Source organism: Pelophylax lessonae (assembly GCF_965119305.1).
Source record: "Pelophylax lessonae genome assembly, chromosome: 9".
NCBI classification, from domain to species: Eukaryota; Metazoa; Chordata; class Amphibia; order Anura; family Ranidae; genus Pelophylax; species Pelophylax lessonae.
In genome coordinates, this window is record NC_138776.1 from 56,680,856 (window position 1) to 56,691,866 (window position 11,011).

Sequence of the window (11,011 nt, forward strand, 5' to 3'; positions counted from 1 at the left end):
TCATTTTCTTTTTCAACACAGCACCTTTTTAACTTTTTTTTGATCATCTTTATTGCTATTACAAGGTATGAACAACATCCCTTGTAATAGCATGTGCCATGACATGTCTTCTTTATGGAGAGATCTGGGGTATGTTAGATTCCAAATCTCTCCTCTGGCCTTCAATGCAGCCAATCAGTCTGATCGGTTGCTTCATTGGCCAATAGCGGCCGGGTAACCAAAGAGCTGAAACTTCGTGTTTCTGACATCACTCAGTGAGAGGAACAACATCCGTTCCTCACACTGTGTGCCTAGAGCTGGATGCAACCAGTTGTTTCCTTACTGGGTTCACCAATCACACAGGGGAGCCTGGTAAAGGCGGAGGTGGGAGGGGGATGGGACCCCCTTCCGCTGCCTGTAAAAGTAATCCAGCGTCTTGTTAGCCACCCAGATAACTTTTATCCTGTGCAGAATCACTGGGGCTAAAGAATGATATCTCCATCATTGATGCATTACTCACCCTTCCTGTTTGAGGACGTTTGAAAATGTACAGCGGATGGGAAGTGGTTCTAAAGCCTCAAGATTTATTACCTAATGCATTCTATGGTAAAGGGAAGTATGGGAATCCTTTTTTTTCAGGTTCATGCTTACCTAAGTGGATTTATCATTTTAGCATTAGTCCAGGCTGAGCCAGGTGCCCGTCCAGGCATGTGGGCGGATCCCGACTTCATTGGCGCAATCTTGCCAGAGCTTCAGCCCGCTGTCAGCTGAATTGGGTCACGGGAGTGCAGAATGCACTCCTGTGATCTATAGGAGAAGTACAACCAAACAGATCGCAGCGCATTTGCACCGAACCCTTTTTTGTCCGGACTAGAAACAGATCACATAGGTGATCACAACCATGTGAGCCAATTCTGCAAATTGCGCATTGTTTTGCAAACCGATTGCGGAGTGTCGTTAACATAACATACACACCGCAATCGGTTCTCATGGACGGGTTGCAATTTAGATGCAGTGCCGAATCCGCAGCAAATTTGCTGTGAATTCACATCGCATCTAGTGTGAACCCATTGGCTTTTGTTAATCCGCCTGCTGGCCAAAAATTTATAAAAAAGTTCCCTCACTGCTACTGCTTCCTGGGCCCCTCTGATAAACTGATGGGGCCCAGGGACATTTAATACATCTGCAATCAATAGCCTGGGAGCCAGATGGAAATATATATTTATCTGCCTGCACATGTAATAAAACTACAAGCTGCCGAGCCCCCATGTTCAATTGATGGGGCTCCAGCTCCCTACAAGAGGACCAAATGTACCCTCTTGTCCCTCAGTGGCCCTGTGTGTGTGTGTATATATATATATATATATATATATATATATATATATATATATATATTGTGTGTGTGTGTGTGTGTGTTTGTAGATGCGGTATATTTAGTACTGTCTGGGTAAGTGCAGTGCAGTGCAGTGTTAAATAAAAAAAGCATACATACATTTTAAATGCAGGACATCTTTAGGGCCCAATAACTGTCCCTCTTTCACACAATGTCTGATGCCATCACTTTACCTTTGTTCAGCATGCATCACTGTGTAAAAGAGTGACAGTTACCAAACCAAACTCACACATAAAAATCATGTAAAACCTAGTTTTCTTTTGCAAACAGGCAGGCTGGCATAGTGTCATTTACTTTGCAGTCCAGGCCCCCGGTGGTGTCTGCGGCTGCAGAGGCACCATTCTCGACATCAGGCAGAAGGGGTCTCCTCTAGCTCTGCTCCCTTCACAGTCACCTGACCCCTTCATTTCCGCCCCCTGAGCTGAGCGGAGCCGGCCGCAGCGAGCGGCGATGGTCTAAGCATCAGTCCGGCTGCCTTGGGAGTGGGGACTGGGGACCTGGCCAGAAGGAAATGTGACCCTTTCCACAGAATCAGCCATGGAGAGGCTGGCAGCAAGTGAGCAAGGCCAGCCCAAGCAGCTGCCTTGGTAGCTGAGAGGGACACAAAATTGTATGCGGCCCGGGGGCCCCGGCCCACCGGGCTACTGCCCGGTGAGCCCTATGGCCAGTCTGGTCCTGGGCACATGGAACCTTCAAGATTTGCACACTGTGCAGAAGAATGGGCCGAAATCACAGCTGAGCAATGCAGGCGACTAGTTTCTCCATACAGGGGGCATCTTGAATCTGTCATTACCAACAAAGGATTTTGTACGAAGTATTAAATAAATTTCAGTTAGCGTGTTCATTACTTTTTCCCTGTCATTCCAATGTATTCACATAACTTCATTTCTGAACTGAGGCCCATGATCACTCTGGAGCATCATGAAGAGCAAGGAACACACCAGGCAGGTCCGAGATACTGTTGTGGAGAAGTTTAAAGCTGGATTTGGATACAAAAAGATTTCCCAAGCTTTTGACATCCCAAGGAGCACTGTGCAAGCGATAATATTAAAATCGAAGGAGTATCAGACCACTGCAAATCTACGAAGACCTGGCCGTCCCTCTAAACTTTCAGCTCATACAAGGAGAAGACTGATCAGAGATGCAGCCAAGAGGCCCATGATCACTCTGGATTAACTGGAGAAATCTACAGCTGAGGTGGGAGACTCTGTCCATAGGACAACAATCAGTCGTATATTGCACAAATCTGGCCTTTATGGAAGAGTGGCTAGAAGAAAGCCATTTCTTAAAGATATCCATAAAAAGTGTTGTTTAAAGTTTGCCACAAGCCATCTGGGAGACACACCAAACATGTGGAAGAAGGTGCTCTGGTCAGATGAAACCAAAATCTAACTTTTTGGCAACAATGCAAAACGTTATGTTTGGCGTAAAAGCAACACAGCTCATCAACCTGAACACACCATCCCCACTGTCAAACATTGTAGTGGCAGCATCATGGTTTGGGCCTGCTTTTCTTCAGCAGGGACAGGGAAGATGGATGGAGCCAAATACAGGACCATTCTGGAAGAAAACCTGATGGAGTCTGCAAAAGACCTGAGACTGGGACAGAGATTTGTCTTCCAACAAGACAATGATCCAAAACATAAAGCAAAATCTACAATGGAATGGTTCACAAATAAACATATCCAGGTGTTAGAATGGCCAAGTCAAAGTCTAGACCTGAATCCAATCGAGAATCTGTGGAAAGAACTGAAAACTGCTGTTCAAAAAAGATTTCCATGCAACCTCACTGAGCTCGAGCTGTTTTGCAAGGAGGAATGGGCAAAAATTTCAGTCTCTCGATGTGCAAAACTGATAGAGGCATACCCCAAGCGACTTATAGCTGTAATCGCAGAAAAAGGTGGCGCTACAAAGTATTAACTTAAGGGGGCTGAATAATTTTGCTCGCCCAATTTTTCAGTTTTTTATTTGTTAACAAAGTTTGAAATATCCAATAAATTTCGTTCCACTCCATGATCGTGTCCCACTTGTTGTTGATTCTTTACAAAAAATTACAGTTATATATCTTTATGTTTGAAGCCTGAAAGGTCGCAAAGTTAAAGGGGGCCGAATACTTTTGAAAGGCACTGTATATATATATATATATATATATATATATAGTAAAGTTTTAGGCAGGTGTGAAAAAATACTGTAAATGAACAGAAGATAAATCCAAATCAAATCAATATTTGGTGTGACCACCCTTTGCTTTCAAAACAGCATCAATTATTCTAGGTACACTTATGCACAATTTTTTCACTCCTGGCTCTCTCCTGGCCAGCCCGGAAAGTTGGGGCCTGACGTCACGTGCACACCCAGCCCCCCTGCTGCTCGCGGCTCCCGGCTCTCACTCCCTGTGAGGTATACATCGCAGCTTCCGCCCCCTGCAGTTTCCCAATTGTGCTGACTCCTGCCCTCAAGGTATGTGGGGCACATTTTTTCCTAAGGTGATCACTGATTGGCATATTTTGTTAAGGGGCACACTGATGGGCACATTTTGTTGTGCCCATTAGATTGCCCCTTAACACAAAATGTGCCCATCCACATGCTACTTATTTTATGTTAAGAGGCACTCTGATGGGCATATTTTATGTTAAAGGTCACATTGATGGACATATTTTATATTAAGAGCAACACTGATGGGCACATTTTATGTTAAGGGTCATGCAGATGGGCACATTTTGTTGTGCCCATCAGAGTGCCCCTTAATATAAAATGTGCCCATCAGGGTGACCCTTATTTTGTGTTAAGGGGCACGCTGATGGGCACATTTTATGTTAAGGGGCATGCTGATGGGCACATTTTATGTTAAGGAGCACATTAATCGGAACATTTTATAGTAAGGGGTACTCTGATCGGTACAACAAAATGTGTCCATCAGCATGCTCCTTAACATAAGTGTACCCATCAGAGTGAATCTTAACATAAAATAAGGGGCTTGCTGATGGGCACATTTCATGTTTAGGGGGCACACTGATGGGCACATATGTTAGTAAGGGCACACTATTGAGCACATATTATGTTAAGGGGGCACTCTGATGGTGACACCTGATGTAAGGTGGCACTGTGATGGAGACACCTGATGTAAAGGGGCACTCTGATGTAAGTGGCCACTCTGATGGGAATACCTGATGGTGAGATGGGGACACCTGATATAAGGTAATACTCTGATGGTGGCAACTGATTTATGGGGGATGTCTGATGAGGGCACCCAATGTAATAAATGACTCTGGTAGGGGCACCTGATGTAAGGGGGAACACTATTGGGGACATTTACATTTACAGAGTATTAGAATGTGTGGAGGAAACAGTAAGAAAAGCGCCAGAGAGTACGGCTTGCACCAAAAAAAAAAAGGAGAAGAAGATGCATACAATCTTTCATGACACAGACTTGTGATTTGGACCTCGGACGGAAAAATGTAGAAGTTTAATTCACTACCCCTGGTTTAATTGATTATTCATGCACCTGACTCTAATCCTGCAAAATCCAACTTTGTGCAAGTGTAAGAATTGATGTTCTTTTGATCAAAAGGGTAGTCACACAAAATATTGATTTGATTTAGATTTTTCTTCTGTTTGCCCACTTTGCATTTTGTAAATTGATAAAAAATAAACATATAAAATATATATTTTTGAAAGCATTCTTACTTTACAGCATTTCTTCACAACTGCCTAAAACTTTTGCACAGTACTGTATATCATAGAACTCACATATTATTTCCCTCCTATTAGGAGAGGTGTGCTACAATCGTCTTGGCTGTTTCTCAGATGACCCTCCATGGTCAGGGACTCTGCAGAGACCCATCCCCCAATTACCCTGGTCTCCGGAGAAGATTAATACTCGATTCCTGCTGTACACCAGAGAAAAGTTCAAAACCTACAAGGCAAGATCGAATTTCTTTGACTAAATCATAATACCTGGGGGTAAAAAAAGAAAAAGTTACTTCCCTTTAAGTGGTTGAAGACATTTTGTTGCTTACCAGGGCATGCTAGGCATTTTTTACCTTAAAGCGGAGTTCCAGCCATTTACTCACCTGTCCAACGGTCCAGCGATGCGGCCGCCGGAAGCCTCGATCCTCTCCCACGGCGCCGGCATCACTGCTGTGGGCACCCGGCTGTTACAGTTTGCGGCTTCACAGCCGGGTGCCCACTGCGCATGCGCGAGTCGCGCTGCGCGCCGTGATTGGCCGGCAATCTTCTGGGACCTCTGACGTGTCCCAGAAGATTGCAGGGAGGGAGGGGGAGAGGAGAACTTCCGCTCAGGGCGCCGCGGCGCTCCGAGCGGAAGTGGGAGCGGGTACCTGTCAAAACTAGGTACCCGCTCCCCCCCCCAAAAAATGACATGCCAAATGTGGCATGTCGGGGGGTCAGGACTCCCTAAAGCGGAAGTTCCACTTTTGGGTGGAACTCCGCTTTAATGCAGAAAATGTACCTTTTTTTTGCCTCCTGTCGGGAAAAGTATGCCTGTGGCGGCTAGCTAAGCGGGGCGTGGACATTGACTAGGGATATGAGGGAATGAGGGGGAGCTTATACTGAGCAAGTAAGACTGACTGTAATACTTTTCACAGCCCATACTACCTCTGCCCACCACTAGAGGGAGACTTCACTACAATTCACCTGGCTGACCGCACACACACACAGGCAGGTATCTTGCATACGATCTGGTGCACTGGGTTTGGGGAGTAGTCTAGCAATTAGCACACACTATTAGGATTCCTCCATCTATCCTACGAGCTAGAACCCCAATGTTAATCACTCTTTTCACTGTCCACACACCAGACACACAACAAATGGTAGCTTGCCACCACCTAGCAGTGTGCCCACTAACTGGTCTGCTTGGCAGCCACACACATACACATATCTCCATCTAGCAGATCTGCTAGTCTACAGTCTGCATGCAATCTGCCAACGCATAGTGCAATTGCATACATATTGGCAATGAACTTAGATCAAGCACATAGACACTAAAATGCAACAATCTCTCCAGGGATATGAACCCTAGCTTAGCACACATAAGTCACTTATTCATTTTATAATTTAATATCCCAGATTTGGGCAGTGCATAAAATATATACAAAAAAAAAAAAAAGAATACCAATCACTGTTCATCTTTGAATGTGTTAACCTCTCGCGCTAGCACGATAAAGCAAAGATAGTAAATGTATGAGTAGGGCTGCTGATGCCACTGAGTTTCTTATCCTAAGCAAAAAATAATGTAAAAATAAATATGATGGTGTAGCACTACCCTTCAAAGAGTTAAGTGTGCATGCACTGTATAATGTCTTCACAGACAAATGTGGAAAATAAGCAAATGAATATTAAAGTACAAAGCTATGGATCCAATATGCCATAAAGTATGAAAAGGTAATCATCAAATCTTGACATATACGGTGAATAAAGTGCAACACAAGTATGTACGGTGCTCAATATGCTTAAAAAACGAACATGCAAATAAATCACAATGTCCTATGGATAAAGGCGCAAACAACAGTGATATATGGTAAATCACATGTAAAAAAAGGAAGAAAAAGAAAAAATATAAAAATGTATGAAAATGAAATAAAAATGAAGTCGATATATCTAAAAAATCTCCAAAAACTATATAATAAATATTTCCCTTCACCAATAGTGGTAGGTGGAATATAGTGATCTTCTTTCTTTAAATATCACCAAAGTGCTCACTAGTCTCTCACCTCACTCATGCTTGTAATCAGCCTTTGTGGTTAAATCACTCTTTAGAAGGTCCTAGAGAATGCTTGCCAATAGATGTCATCTGTACTCTGTTTCCAATAATATATAATCCCTGCTGCTGGAAGGGTATCCTTAGGGATCTTCCTATTCGCTCTCCATTATCATTTCACCGATGTAGATATAAACGGGATGCTCTCATTGTGCAGTATATAATGATTTTATTTTTAAAACGTAATAAAAACACCCACAAACACGAACAACTCCCGAAGAAGTCACGTGTTCGTGACGTAATGCGTAGGGCATAGACGGAGGTTACCGGAAGTGACGTTATCACTAAGACGAGCATGATGCTCATGCCATCGCCCACATTTGTATACATTAAATGTGAGTGTTTTTATTACATTTTAAAAATAAAATCATTATATACTGCACAATGTGTAGTATCCCCTTTATATCTACATCAGTGAAATAACGATGGAGAGCGAATAGGAAGATCCCTAAGGATACCTTTCCAGCAGCAGGGATTATATAATATTGGAAACAGAGTACAGATGACATCTAGTGGCAAGCATTCTCTAGGACCTTCTAAAGAAGAATTTAACCACAAAGGCTGATTACAAGCATAAGTGAGGTGAGAGACTAGTGAGCACTTATGATATTTAAAGAAAGAAGATCACTATATACCACCTACCACTATTGGTGAAGGGACATATTTATTATATACTTTTTGGAGGATTTTTGGATATATAGACTTCATTTTTATTTTATTTTCATACATTTTTATATTTTTACTTGTTCTTCCTTTTTTTACATGTGATTTACCCTATATCACTGTTGTTTGCGCCTTTATCCATAGGACATTGTGATTTATTTGCATGTTCATTTTTAAGCACATTGAGCACTTTGCATACTTGTGTTGCATTTTATTCACTGTATATGTCAAGATTTGATGATTACCTTTTTATATTTCATGGCATATTGGATCCATAGCTTTGCACTTTAATATTAATTTGCTTATTTTGCACATTTGTCTGTAAAGACATTATACAGTGAATTGCGAAAGTATTCGGCCCCTTGAACTTTTCGACCTTTTGCCACATTTCAGGCTTCAAACATAAAGATATAAAACTGTAATTTTTTTTGAAGAATCAACAACAAGCGGGACACAATCATTAAGTAGAACAAAATTTATTGGATATTTCAAACTTTTTTAACAAAAAAAAAAACTGAAAAATTGGGCGTGCAAAATTGTTCACTTTCAGTGCAGCAGAAGTTCAGTGAGGATCTATGAATGATCCAATGTTGACCTAAATGACTAATGATGATAAATAGAATCCACCTGTGTGTAATCAAGTCTCTGTATAAATGCACCTGCACTGTGATAGTCTCAGAGTTCCATTTAAAGCGCAGAGAGCATCATGAAGAGCAAGGAACACACCAGGCAGGTCCGAGATACTGTTGTGGAGAAGTTTAAAGCTGGATTTGGATACAAAAAGATTTCCCAAGCTTTTGACATCCCAAGGAGCACTGTGCAAGCGATAATATTAAAATGGAAGGAGTATCAGACCACTGCAAATCTACGAAGACCTGGCCGTCCATCTAAACTTTCAGCTCATACAAGGAGAAGACTGATCAGAGATGCAGCCAAGAGGCCCATGATCACTCTGGATGAACTGCAGAAATCTACAGCTGAGGTGGGAGACTCTGTCCATAGGACAACAATCAGTCCTATACTGCACAAATCTGGCCTTTATGGAAGAGTGGCAAGAAGAAAGCCATTTCTTAAAGATATCCATAAAAAGTGTTGTTTAAAGTTTGCCACAAGCCACCTGGGAGACACATCAAACATGAGGAAGAAGGTGCTCTGGTCAGATGAAACCAAAATTTAACTTTTTGGCAACAATGCAAAACGTTATGTTTGGCGCAAAAGCAACACAGCTCATCACCCTGAACACACCATCCCCACTGTCAAACATGGTGGTGGCAACATCATGGTTTGGGCCTGCTTTTCTTCAGCAGAGACAGGGAAGATGGTTAGAATTGATGGGAAGATGGATGGAGCCAAATACAGGACCATTCTGGAAGAAACCCGGATGGAGTCTGCAAAAGACCTGAGACTGGGACGGAGATTGTCTTCCAACAAGAGAATGATCCAAAACATAAAGCAAAATCTACAATGGAATGGTTCACAAATAAACATATCCAGGTGTTAGAATGGCCAAGTCAAAGTCCAGACCTGAATCCAATCGAGAATCTGTGGAAAGAACTGAAAACTGCTGTTCACAAACGCTCTCCATCCAACCTCACTGAGCTCGAGCTGTTTTGCAAGGAGGAATGGGCAAAAATTTCAGTCTCTCGATGTGCAAAACTGATAGAGACATACCAAAAGCGACTTACAGCTGTAATCGCAGCAAAAGGTGGCGCTACAAAGTATTAACTTAAGGGGCTGAATAATTTTGCACGCCCAATTTTTCAGTTTTTTATTTGTTAAAAAAATTTGAAATATCCAATAAATTTCGTTCCACTTCATGATTCTGTTCCACTTGTTGTTGATTCTTCAAAAAAAATTACAGTTTTATATCTTTATGTTTGAAGCCTGAAATGTGGCAAAAGGTCAAAAAGTTCAAGGGGGGCGAATACTTTCGCAATGCACTGCATTTATACACACTTAACTCTTTGAAGGGTAGCGCTACACCATCATATTTTTTTTTTAAATCACTGTTCAGCTCTTGTGATCAGGTGCCATATAACAATTTTGTGCATATTTCTGGATTCAAAATACGCTACAAATACCTGATTAGGGTATTGCTGAGGCATAGACCCCAATCATTAATACTGCCAAAACTTCCAAAATATATCTGACTCTGAATAAATAACGAATGGCACCAGTCTGGAGAAAATTTGGCCTGGAAGGCCATTTTATTAACAAATAAACAAAATAACATTTTCCTCTTTACCACTTCACCATTTGTCCACCCTTAACCGGGATACACTAGAGTGCGCCATACCTTAGATGGGTCACCCTCCGAACTTTTCCAAAACTGTTTAACACCTCCAAAGACCCCAACTGCCAAACCATTAATCATTTACTTATTATTTTTCCACTTTTTTTTTTTTTTTTTACAGAAAACCTTCCTCGGAAACACACCAGGGCAGGAGGGTGGGGATTCTTGCTCTATCCACGTTCAAAGAGGACTGCGGAACATTCCACTCCGCCCCCTTGCATTGCCCTACCAATAGCCCCGCCTGTACCTATGCTGACCAATCCCAGAAGCTGACCTCCCCATGATACCCAACTAGTTAACCCCTTAAACTGCCTGTATCCCTGTTTCCCCTATCAGGAGGCCCTGCGCCTATTTTTTATTTATTTTTTGCTTCAGGCCTGTCTGATTTACATGTATATGTAACCCAACATGTGTACTATCAGAAGGAATTAATTTCATCTCTCTGCAACTAATATTTTAGCTTTTATGAGAGATAAAAAATATTTCTCAGATCTGTTGATATAAATCGAAGCTGGCAGACCGTTTGGGGCCTCTTCACTGTCTCCTGATGGTTCTTGTAGCAGCAATGACTAAGATTCTTCTTTGAGGTTCAGGAAGGTAACAACTCTATGTCTACATGGGTGGGATTTTTTTGGCATATACATGTCAACTCTAGCCTAGAAACTTGCTCTGTCCTTTTCAAATGCTAATTGAAGAAAATATGTCTATTAGTGAATATTGTATCTTTAAAAACACAAAGTCAAACTATATCTACAATCTAGAGTGCTGGATTGGTGCCACCATGAACCTCTTAAACAGTTGGTACAGACAAAACAGACCCTCTCGGATGTTCCACTGGAATCGGTACTGTGGTGTTGTCAGGGTGCCAGGAAACCAGACCACACGGGGATGCAGGTAAAATAAA

The 11,011-nt window shown here is 42.1% G+C and overlaps 1 long non-coding RNA gene across 1 annotated transcript in view; it reads left to right on the forward strand.

The window, feature by feature from the left end:
* Positions 1-5,259, forward strand: part of LOC309563782 — a 42,139-nt gene extending 36,880 nt beyond the window's left edge. The window contains exon 3 of the long non-coding RNA XR_014225742.1: positions 5,144-5,259. This is a non-coding gene — a long non-coding RNA (uncharacterized lncRNA). The remainder of the gene's footprint in view (positions 1-5,143) is intronic.
* The last annotated feature ends 5,752 nt before the right edge of the window (positions 5,260-11,011 follow it).